The following is an 11120-nucleotide window of genomic DNA, read 5'->3' as shown; positions in this document are numbered from 1 at the left end:
ACCTCCCGGCCCGAACTACCCGTTCGAGAAAACTTAGCGCTAAGGAAAAGGAAATATGGGCCAAAATAGGCCCATATGTGAACACAAGTAGAAGGACTTTATAAAGGCTGAAAAGGCATAAAAAGGACTAGAAGGAAAAATTGCCCACGTGACTATATTACAGCCATTTACTAAAATAATACCCCTCAATTTGTTTTTACTAAAACATGATACTTATATAACACATGAAAATTCCAAAAAAATGCCATTCGAGTTTGATCAAACTATTTCATAATTTGGCATGATATTTTTTTTTACAATGGCAAGGTTTACAACAAAAATGATTTCTAAGACAGCATGGCAAAAAATAAAAAATTGCCAAGGAAAAAGTTATGTTCAGAAATATGACATGGCAAAAATTACCAGGAAAAAAAATAGAATGCACAAAATACAAGTGCCATTTATTTTCTCTAGCTTACCTTTGTCGGGAGAATTGGGGGAATTGGTCGTCATTAATGGAATATATTGGCTCACCGTCGGTTCCCCTTGTTGACTGCCCGAGTGGCTGCTCAGTGCCTTTTGAAGTTATTTTTGTCTCAGTTATCTTGTTCACATGGGGAAGATAGTTGCCAAACATGTTAATACTGGTCGGTTTAAAGTTCATTAAAAAATACCACTTCATATTTCAAGGAGGATTTTTGAGAAAATGAGCATCTTAGAGTTTACATGCTGTAAATCTTTGCACTTCATCGAGCAGGAGGCTCATAGCAGGAAAAGGAGCCACAATACTTTGTTGTCCAGTAGGACTGAAGTTGAAGGAAAATTAATGATGTGTTACAGAATTCACATTACTCCATCCAAAATATGCTGCTTGGGACCCGAGGAAGAAGTTTCAAATTATGTGGTTAAGCCTGATAGAAAGTATGCATCTGACTTTGCTAGAGTTACTTTTCTTGATGAAGACTGGACTAAGCTTTTTCCGATGTTATCTCTGCTAGAACTAGATGTTATCTGTCCTAGAACAGATGAGGGTTCTTTTCCCAAACCTTGAAAACTAGTTGTATTATCGCATTTCATCTATCTTGAAAGATGGACTTTACATTGGTCCAAAGAAGTATGAATTCCTGGCCTTCTCAGCAGGTCAACTTTTTGGAAGTTCTGTTTGGATATTTGGTTCCAATGATTCCTAAAGGCCGAAGATATAAGAAAGTGGATGGGCCACTTTGAAGAAATTCGCTAGAATGGGCCAGCTGTTTAGCTCCTCCAGAAAAACGGTTGAAATCCTACCACGGGATGTGGAAGAGATTCCAGATATTGAAGTCACAACTGATGGCACTAAATACAGATTTCCTAAAGGTACTCGAAAAATCTTGAGAGGTTTGCCAAAAAAATTGCTCACCGAATTGGATTAGACCGTACTAACCCTCCAGCTTTTCAAATAATGCATGGTTGTGGTACCTACAAAGGAGTTGTTACTGTCGACCATGATTCCTTTCGTAATATTTCTCTGCGGCCTAGCATGAAGGAATTCGAATGAAAGAGCACAATGTTTAACATTACAAGTAGGAGCAAAGCCCATGCATGCTATATGAATCGTGAAATAATCTTTATCCTTTCGAATGAAAGAGCACAATGTTTAACATTACAAGTAGGAGCAAAGCCCAGGCATGCTATATGAATCGTGAAATAATCTTTCTCCTTCCGACTGTGGGAATAAGAGATGAGATATTTGAGTTAGATGAGATATTTGAGTTGACGCAGCAAGATGACATTCAACTATTAGCTAAAATGTTGACGAACAAAGAAGATGCTCTCTCTGTTATGGGGATAATAAGAGATGAGACATTTGAGTTGACGTAGCAAGATGACATTCAACTATTAGCTGAAATGTTGACGAACAAAGAAGATGCTCTCTCTGTTATGGGGATAATTGGTAGTGACGAAATGAAGACAACATCCAAAATGTTACTGCAAGGTTATGAACCAAGTTTAGAGGCTTACCTGTTGACGATTCCTAAGGCCCATCAAGATAATGTCTGACTGACATAAGAACTAGATGTAATATTCATGTCCCGAAAGGTCGTGTAAATATTGGTAGTTTGGAGGAAACATGCGAATTAAAATCTGGTCAAGTCTACATTAGAATTACAAAAAACAGAAAGGCCATAAGGATAATGGCCAGCCGTATTTTTCTAAATATAATGGGAAAGAGAAAACAGGATTTGTGGTTGGAAAAGTTGCAATATGAAAGAAATCCTTGTCTCCATCCTGGTGACATCGGAGAGAGTACTTGAAGCTTCATAATGTGAATTTAGTGTTTGTTTCAGCTCATGCATGCACCAAGAATATGCACTTCAATTTCTGGACTGCCGTTTATTCAAGGTTCTCAGATGACCAGTTTCATGCATGCACGGAGGATGACCGGTTTCATGCATGCATGGAGGATGCGAAGTTTACCTTGGTCAAAGCACTAGATTTTACACCAAACCAATCTTTCGGGGAAAGTGTTCCACTCTCACCCTCATACTTGATGAAGGTGCAACAATGTCATTTATTGTCGACAACTTACCTTTGTGAGGAGAATTGGAGGAACTGATCGTAACACTAATGGAATCTATTGGCTCATCGTTGGTTCCCCTTGTTGACTGCCTGAGTTGCTACTTAGTGCCTTTTGAGGTTATTTTCGTCTCAATTCTCTTGTTCACGTGGGGAAGATAGTTGCCAAACATGTTAATGCTGATATGTTTAAAGCTCTTTTAGAAATACCACTTCATATTTCAAGGAGGATTTTTGAGAAAATGAGCATCTTAGAGTTTACATGCTATGAATATTTGCACTTCATCCAGCAGGAGGCTCATAGCAGGAAAAGGAGCCACAATACTTTGATGTCCAGTAGGACCGAAGTTGAAGGACAATTAATGATGTGTAACAAAATTCACATTACTCCATCCAAAATATTATGCTTGGGACCTGAGGAAGAAGTTTCAAATTATGTGGTTAAGCCTCACAGTAAATCCACTTCTGACTTTGCTAGAGTTACTTTTGTTGACGAAGACTGGACTAAGCTTTTTCAGATGTTATCTCTGCTAGAACTGGACGAGGTTCTTTTCCCAACCCTTCAAATCTAGCCTATATTATCGAAATTAACTATCCTGAAAGAAGAAATTCCCATTGGTCCAAAGAACTATGAATTCCTAGCCTTCTCAGCAGGTCAACTTCATGGAAGTTCTGTTTGGATGTTTGCTTCTAATGATTCCGTGAAGGCCGAGGATATAAGAAAGTGGATGGGCCACTTTGAAGAAATTTGCTAGAATGGGCCAGCTGTTCAGCTCCTGACAAGTTGTTGAAATCCTATCACGGGATGAGGAAGAGATTCCAGATATTGAAGTCACAACTGATGGCACTAAATACATATTTTCTGATGGTATTGGGAAGATAATGAGAGATTTGCCAAAGAAATTGCTCACCGAATTGGATTAACCATACTACCGCTCCTTTAGCTTTTCAAATAAGGCATGGTAGTGGTAGCTACAAAGGAGTTGTTGCCGTCGACCATGATTCCTTTCGTAATATTTCTCTGCGGCCTAGCATGAAGAAATTCGAATCTAAGAGCACAGTGCTCGACATTACATGTTCGAGCAAATCCCAGCCATGCTATATGAATCGTGAAATTATCTTTCTCCTTTCGACTTTGGGAATAAGAGATGAGATATTTGTGTTGATGCAACAAGATGACATGCATGAATTAACTGAAATGTTGATGACCAGAGAAGCTGCTCTCTCTGTTATGGGGGAAATTGGTAGTGCCGAAACTAAGACAGCATCCAAAATGTTACTGCGAGGTTATGAACCAACTTTAGAGCCTTAACTGTTGATGATTCTTAAGGCCCATCAAGATAATGTCTGACTGACATAAGAACTAGACGTAATATTCATGTTCCGAAAGGCCGTGTACTTATTGGTTGTTTGGACGAAACAGGCGAATTAAATTATGGTAAACTGTACATCAGAATTACAAAAAACAACAAAGGATAATGGCCAAACGTGTTTTTCTAAAGATAATGGGAAAGAGAAAACAACAATTGTTGTTGGAAAAGTTGCACTATCAAAAAATCCCTCTCTCCATCCTGGTGACATCGGAGTACATGAAGTTGTATATGAAAATGGATTGTATGTTAAGAACCTGGTTAATTGTGTTGTCTTCCCTCAATGACGTGAAAGGTAATGTTGTACGTTATATTGAAACTGAAAGGCGCCCATCTAGAGTTCATATTGCCAACTTCATAATGTCAATTTAATGTTTGCTTCAGCTCATGTATGCACCAAGAATGTGCACTACAATTTCTGGGCCAGCAGTTTATTCAAGTTCTTCAGATGACCGGTTTCATGCATGCACGGTGGATGCGAAGTTTACCTGGGTGTGATCACTTGATTTTACACCTAACCAACCTTTCAAGAAGTTTTCAGCTCTAACCCTCATAATTGATGAGGTGCAACGGTGTCAGTTATTGTTGACAGCTTACCTTTGTTAGGAGAATTAGAGGAATTGGTCGCATCATTAATGGAATCTGTTGGCCCATCGTTGGTTCCCCTTGTTGACTACCCAAGTCACTGCTCAGTGCCTTTTGAAGTTATTTTTCGTCTCACTTCTCTTGTTCACATGGGGATGATAGTTGCGAAACATGTTAATGTTGATCATTTTAAAGCTCTTTAAGAAATACTAGTTCATATTTCAAGGAGGATTTTTGAGAAAATGAGCAACTTAGAATTTACATGCTATGAATCTTTGCACTTCATCCGGAAGGAGGCTCATAGCAAGAAAAGGAGCCACAATACTTTGATGTCTAGTAGGACCGAAGTTGAAGGAAAATTAATGATGTGTTACATAATTCACATTACTCCATCCAAAAGATTCTGCTTGGGACCTGAGGTAGAAGTTTCAAATTATGTGGTTAAGCCTCATAGTAAATATGCTTCTAACTTTGATAGAGTTACTTTTGTTAAGAAGACTGGACTAAGCTGTTTCCAGATGTTATCTCTTCTAGAACTAGATGAGGGTTCTTTTCCCATCCCTTGAAAACTGGCCTATATTATCGCATTTTAACTATCCTGAAAGAAGGACTTTCCGTTGGTCCAAAGAACTACGAATATCTGGCCTTCTCAGCAGGTCAGCTTCGTGGAAGTGCTTCTTGGATGTTTGCTTCTAATGATACCCTGAAGGCCGAGGATATAAGGAAGTGGATGGGCCACTTTGAAGAAATTCGCTAGAATGGGCTAGCTATTCAGCTCCTGCAGACTAACAGTTGAAATCCTACCACGGGATGTGGAAGAGATTCCAGATATTGAAGTCACAACTGATGGCACTAAATCTGGCATTGGGAAGATACTGAGAGAATTGCCAAAGAAATTGCTCACCGAATTTGATTAGACCATACTAACCCTCCTTCAGCTTTTCAAATAAGGCATGGTAGTGGTAGCTACAGAGGAGTTGTTGATGTCGACCATGATTCCTTCATAATACTTCTCTGCGGCCTACATGAAGAAATTCGAATCTAAGAGCACAATGCTTAACATTACATGTTGGAGCAAAGCCCGCCCATGCTATATGAATCATGAAATTATGTTTCTCCATTCGACTTTGGAAATAAGGGATGAGATATTTGTGTTCACGCAACAAGATGACATACACGAATTAACTGAAATGCTGACGAGCAGAGAAGCTGCTCTCTCTGTTATGGGGAAAATTGGTACTGCAGAAACAAAGACAATATCCAGAGTGTTACTGCAAAGTTATAAACCAAGTTTAGAGCCTTACCTGTTGATGATTCTTAAGGCCCATCCAGATAATGTCTGACTGAGGGTTAGTTCAGGAGACACACTTTGCCTCCCTCGCAAGCCCTAGTGTCGTGCCTCATCTACTGTCGGGAGCTTCGTAAAGGTTAGATCCCTGGAGGAGAAGAGGTCGAGAGCGTGCAGTATGAGAATAGAGGAAAGGACTATATTTTCGGCAAGAATTTCCATTCAATGGGTGAGAATCGTAGTGTCCCTTTGAGGAGGAAGATGGACTCCCCTACTAATGTTAGCAAACCTTGCCCTCTGCAACTGTGAAGAGCAAATAGTGATGATGGCATACCTTGCCCACCAAAGGAAATGGGGGGCTGCGGTGGTTCTGTCTTGGATCTCAAATGCATGTTTTTGGAGAAAATGCGTAAGAGAGGGCTGACAAAGTTGTCAGGAGTGAAATATTTGCAAAAGCAACATTTAGTAGAAGTGATGAATGCCCTTGCTTTGACCATTCGGGCAGGGTAAGAACTGCGTAAAGACAGTATGGAAGGCTGCAAATAGGAAGGACTCAAGTGATAACTATCTATATTGTCCAGTCACCATTTGTCTCCAAGATGATGACCTAATTCACTTTCAGATGCATTGGGCTAGGCAACCGTGTCGCCGAGCGCAAATTTGAGGTGGCTAATTCTTGGGATAGCGTCCATGTAGAAGTCATCTCAGGGAAGCGATGCATAGACCTGTACCAGAATCGTGATTCCTAGAGGTACAAGCTTGACATGTTCTTTGAGGACATCCGGAACTGCTACCAGTGCAGCTTTGTTGGGCCTACCGACATCTTGCTGCAGGTGAGCTGCTCACCGTGTTGCTCTGATACTTCCATTTCTTTCCTTTTTACATAATATTAGTTAGACATTACGATCACATGGTGAAGTAGAAAGCCCAAAATTTTAGATGCATTTACATCTGACATATGAGATTCATACAAGTGAGGTGAGGCAGACAATAGGTTGATATGCATTGTGTGCATACCTTGATTTAACTCGGTGGTATGGTTCGCTACTGTATTCGTGAAATGTGAGTAGAGTGGTAACTGAATTTGCATTTGTTTGTTCTCAAACTTCAGTAAAACTAGAGTATTTTTTGTTATGGACAATTTTGGGGGACAGGGGCATTTATTGCAAAAATAGATGATGTGCACCAGTGCTAGCAATTTGTTAACAATTTACTCCCTCGTTGGGGGAATCGGCCGTATCATTAATGGAATCTGTTGGCCCATCGTTGGTTCCCCTTGTTGACTGCCGAGTGCCTGCTCAGTGCCTTTTGAAGTTATTTTCGTCTCAATTCTCCTGTTCACATGGGGAAGATAGTTGCCAAGCATGTTAACGCTGATCTGTTTAAAGCTCTTTAAGAAACGCCAGTTTATATTTCAAGGAGGATTTTTGAGCAAATGAGCAAGTTAGAGTTACATGCTCAGAATCTTTGCACTTCATCCAGCAGGAGGCTCATAGCAAGAAAAGGAACCACAATACTTTGATGTCTTGTAGGACCGAAGTTGAAGGAAAATTAATGATGTGTTACAAAATTCACATTACTCCATCCAAAATATAGTACTTGAGACCTAAGGAAGAAGTTTCAAATTATGTGGTTAAGCCTGCTAGAAAGTATGCTTCTGACTTTGCTAGAGTTACTTTTGTTGACGAATACTGGACTCAGCTTTTTCTAGATGTTATCTCTACTAGAAATGGATAAGGGTTCATTTCACAAAGAAGTATGAATTCATAGCCTTCTCAGCAGGTCAACTTCGTGGAAGTCATGTTTGGATGTTTGCTTCTAATGATTCCGTCAAGGCCGGGGATATAAGAAAGTGGATGGGCCACTTGAAGAAATTTGCTAGAATGGGCCAGTTGTTCAACTCCTCCAGACAAACAGTTGAAATCCTACCACGGGATGTGGAAGAGATTCCAGATATTGAAGTCACAACTGATGGCACTAAATACATATTTTCTAATGGTATTGGGAAGATACCGAGGGATTTACCAAAGAAATTGCTCACCGAATTGGATTAGATCATACTAACCCTCCTCCAGCTTTTCAAATAAGTATGGTAGTGGTACCTACAAACGAGTTGTTGATGTCGACCATGATTCCTTTCATAATATTTCTCTGCGGCCTAGCATGAAGAAATTCGAATCTAAAATCAAAATGTTTAACATTACAAGTTGAGGCAAAGCCCAGCCAAGCTATATGAATCGTGAAATTATCTCTCTCCTTTCGACTTTGGGAATGAGAAATGAGATATTTGAGTTGATGCAACAAGATGACATGCATGAATTAGCTGAAAATATTGACAAACAAAGAAGTTGCTCTCTATGTTATGGGGAAAATTGTAGTGACAAAACGAAGATAGCATCCAAAAGGTTACTGCAAGGCTATGAACCAAGTTTAGAGCCTTACCTGTTGATTATTCTTAAGGCCTATCAAGATAATGTTTGACTGACATAAGAACTAGATGTAATATTTATGTCCCAAAAGGCCGTGAAAATATTGGTAGTTTGGACGAAACACACGAATTAAAATATGGTAAGTCTACATCAGAATTATAAAAAACAACAAAGAGCATAAGGTTAATGGTCAACCATATTTTTCTAAAGATAATGGGAAGGAGAAAACAACAATTGTTGTTGTAAAAGTTGCAATATCAATAATCCTTGTCTCCATCCTGTTGACATCGGAGTACTTGAAGTTGGATATCACAATGGATTGTATGCTAAGAACCTGGTTGATTGTGTTGTCTTCCCTCAACGAGAAAGCTAATGTTATATGTTATATTGAAACTGAAAGGCGACCATCTAGAGTTCATATTGTCAGCTTCATAATGTCAATTTAATGTTTGTTTCAGCTCATGTTTGCACTACAATTTCTGGGCCTGCAGTTTATTCAAGGTTCTCAGATGACCGGTCTCATGCATGCACGGAGGATGCGTAGTTTAGCTGGGTCAGAGAACTAGATTTTACACCAAACCAATCTTTCGGAAAGTGTTCAACTCTCACCCTCATAGTTGATGAAGGTGCAACAGTGTCATTTATTTTAGCTAGCTTACCTTTGTCAGGAGAATTGGGGGAATTGGTCGTATCATTAATGGAATCTATTGGCTCACCGTTGGTTCCCCTTGTTGACTGCCCGAGTGGTTGCTCAGTGCCTTTTGAGGTTATTTTTGTCTCAATTTTCTTGTTCACATGGGGAAGATAGTTGCCAAACATGTTAATGCTGATCTGTTTAAAGCTCATTAAGAAATACCACTTCATATTTCAAGGAGAATTTTTGAGTAAATGAGCAGCTTAGAGTTTACATGCTATGAATCTTTGCACTTCATCTAGCAGGAGGCTCATAGTAGGAAAAGGAGCCACAATTCTTTGATGTCTAGTAGGACCAAAGTTGAAGGAAAATTAATGATGTGTTACATAATTCACATTACTCCGTCCAAAATATACGGCTTGGGACCTGGCGAAGAAGTTTCAGTTTATGTGGTTAAGCCTAATGGAAAGTATGCTTCTGACTTTGCTAGTGTTATGTACTTTTGCTGATGAAGACTTGACTAAGCTTTTTCCAGATGTTAACTCTGCTAGAACTAGATGTTATCTCTGCTAGAACTGGACGAGGGTTCTTTTCCCAACCCTGGAAAACTGGTTGTATTATCGCATTTTATCTATCCTGAAAGGAGGACTTTACATTGGTCAAAAGAAGTATGAATTCTTTGCCTTCTCATTAGGTCAACTTTTTGAAGTTCTGTTTGAATCAATGTTGGGGATATCGCTTATCGGGAACTTATTGGTCGGCCCATGATAAGGGGTAAATCGACCTATTTCTCAGCATAACGGTCAACTTATCGCCATATCGGCTGATTTATCTTATCGGTCAAACAACGGTAAGCGATAAATCAGCCGATTTATCAGAATATTGGAAGATATCTGGAACAGCGATTTGAATGTTTGCTTCTAATGATTCCTGAAGGCCAAGGATATAAGAAAGTGGATGGGCCACTTTGAAGAAATTTGCTAGAATGGGTCATCTGTTCAACTCCTCCAGACAAACAGTTGAAATCATACCACGGGATGTGGAAGAGATTCTAGATATTTTAGTCACAACTGATGGCACAAAATACATATTTTCTGATGGTATTGGGAAGATCTTGAGAGATTTGCGAAAGAAATTGATCACTGAATTGGATTAGACCATACTAACCCTCCTCCAGCTTTTCAAATAAGGCATGGTAGTGGTAGCTACAAAGGAGTTGTTGCTGTCAACCATGATTCCTTGTGAAATATTTCTCTGCAGCCTAGCATGAAGGAATTTGAATCAAAGAGCACAACGTTTAACATTACAAGTTGGAGCAAAGCCCAGGCATGCTATATGAATAGTAAAATTATCTTTCTCCTTTCGACTATGGGAACAAGAGATGAGATATTTAAGTTGATGCAGCAAGATGACATTCTAAAATTAGCTGAAATGCTGACGAACAAAGAAGTTGCTCTCTCTGTTATGGGGAAAATTGGTAGTGACGAAACGAAGGCAACATCCAAAATGTTACTTCAAAGTTATGAACCAAGTTTAGAGCCTTACCTGTCGATGATTCTTAAGGCTCATCAATATAATGTCTGACTGACATAAGAACTAAATATAATATTCATGTCCGGAATGGCCGTGTAAATATTGGTAGTTTGGACGAAACAAGCGAATTAAAATATTGTCAAGTCTACATCAAAATTACACAATCAGAAAGGGCATAAGGATATGATCAGTTGTATTTTCCTAAAGATAATGGGAAAGAGAAAACAGGAATTGTTGTTGGAGAAGTTGCAATATGAAAGAAATCCTTGTCTCCATCCTAGTGACATCGGAGTACTTGAAGTTGTATATCACAATGGATTGTATGCTAAGAACCTGGTTGATTGTGTTGTCTTCCCTCAACGAGGAGGAAGGTAATGTTATATGTTATATTGAAACTGAAAGGCGACCATCTAAAGTTCATACTGTCAGCTTCATAATGTCAATTTAATGTTAGTTTTAGCTCAGGTATGCACCAAGAATAGGCACTACAATTTCTAGGCCTACAGTTTATTCAAGGTCCTCCGATGACTGGTTTCATGCATGCACAGAGGATGTGAAGTTTACTTGGGTCGGAGCACTAGATTTTACACCAAACCAATCTTTCGAGAAGTGTTCAACTCTCACCCTCATACTTGATGAAGGTGCAACAGTGTCATTTATTATCGGCAACTTACCTTTGTTAGGAAAAATGGGGGAATTGGTCGTATCATTAATGGAATCTATTGGCTCATTGTTGGTTCCCCTTG

At 39.3% G+C, this 11120-nt stretch overlaps 5 pseudogenes; all 5 read left to right on the top strand.

The window, feature by feature from the left end:
• The first annotated feature begins 470 nt into the window (after nt 1–470).
• Nucleotides 471–2273, top strand: LOC123079303 (probable RNA-dependent RNA polymerase 2; annotated as a pseudogene).
• A 27-nt stretch (nt 2274–2300) lies between these two features.
• Nucleotides 2301–4192, top strand: LOC123079295 (probable RNA-dependent RNA polymerase 2; annotated as a pseudogene).
• A 100-nt stretch (nt 4193–4292) lies between these two features.
• On the top strand, nt 4293–5833 carry LOC123079287 (probable RNA-dependent RNA polymerase 2; annotated as a pseudogene).
• A 1287-nt stretch (nt 5834–7120) lies between these two features.
• LOC123079279 (probable RNA-dependent RNA polymerase 2) lies at nt 7121–8580 on the top strand (annotated as a pseudogene).
• A 102-nt stretch (nt 8581–8682) lies between these two features.
• LOC123079270 (probable RNA-dependent RNA polymerase 2) lies at nt 8683–10749 on the top strand (annotated as a pseudogene).
• The last annotated feature ends 371 nt before the right edge of the window (nt 10750–11120 follow it).

The sequence above is a fragment of the Triticum aestivum genome, chromosome 1B (assembly GCF_018294505.1).
Source record: "Triticum aestivum cultivar Chinese Spring chromosome 1B, IWGSC CS RefSeq v2.1, whole genome shotgun sequence".
Classification (NCBI taxonomy): domain Eukaryota; kingdom Viridiplantae; phylum Streptophyta; class Magnoliopsida; order Poales; family Poaceae; genus Triticum; species Triticum aestivum.
Note: the sequence above shows the minus strand (reverse complement) of the source record. Positions and strands in the feature narration are given on the sequence as shown.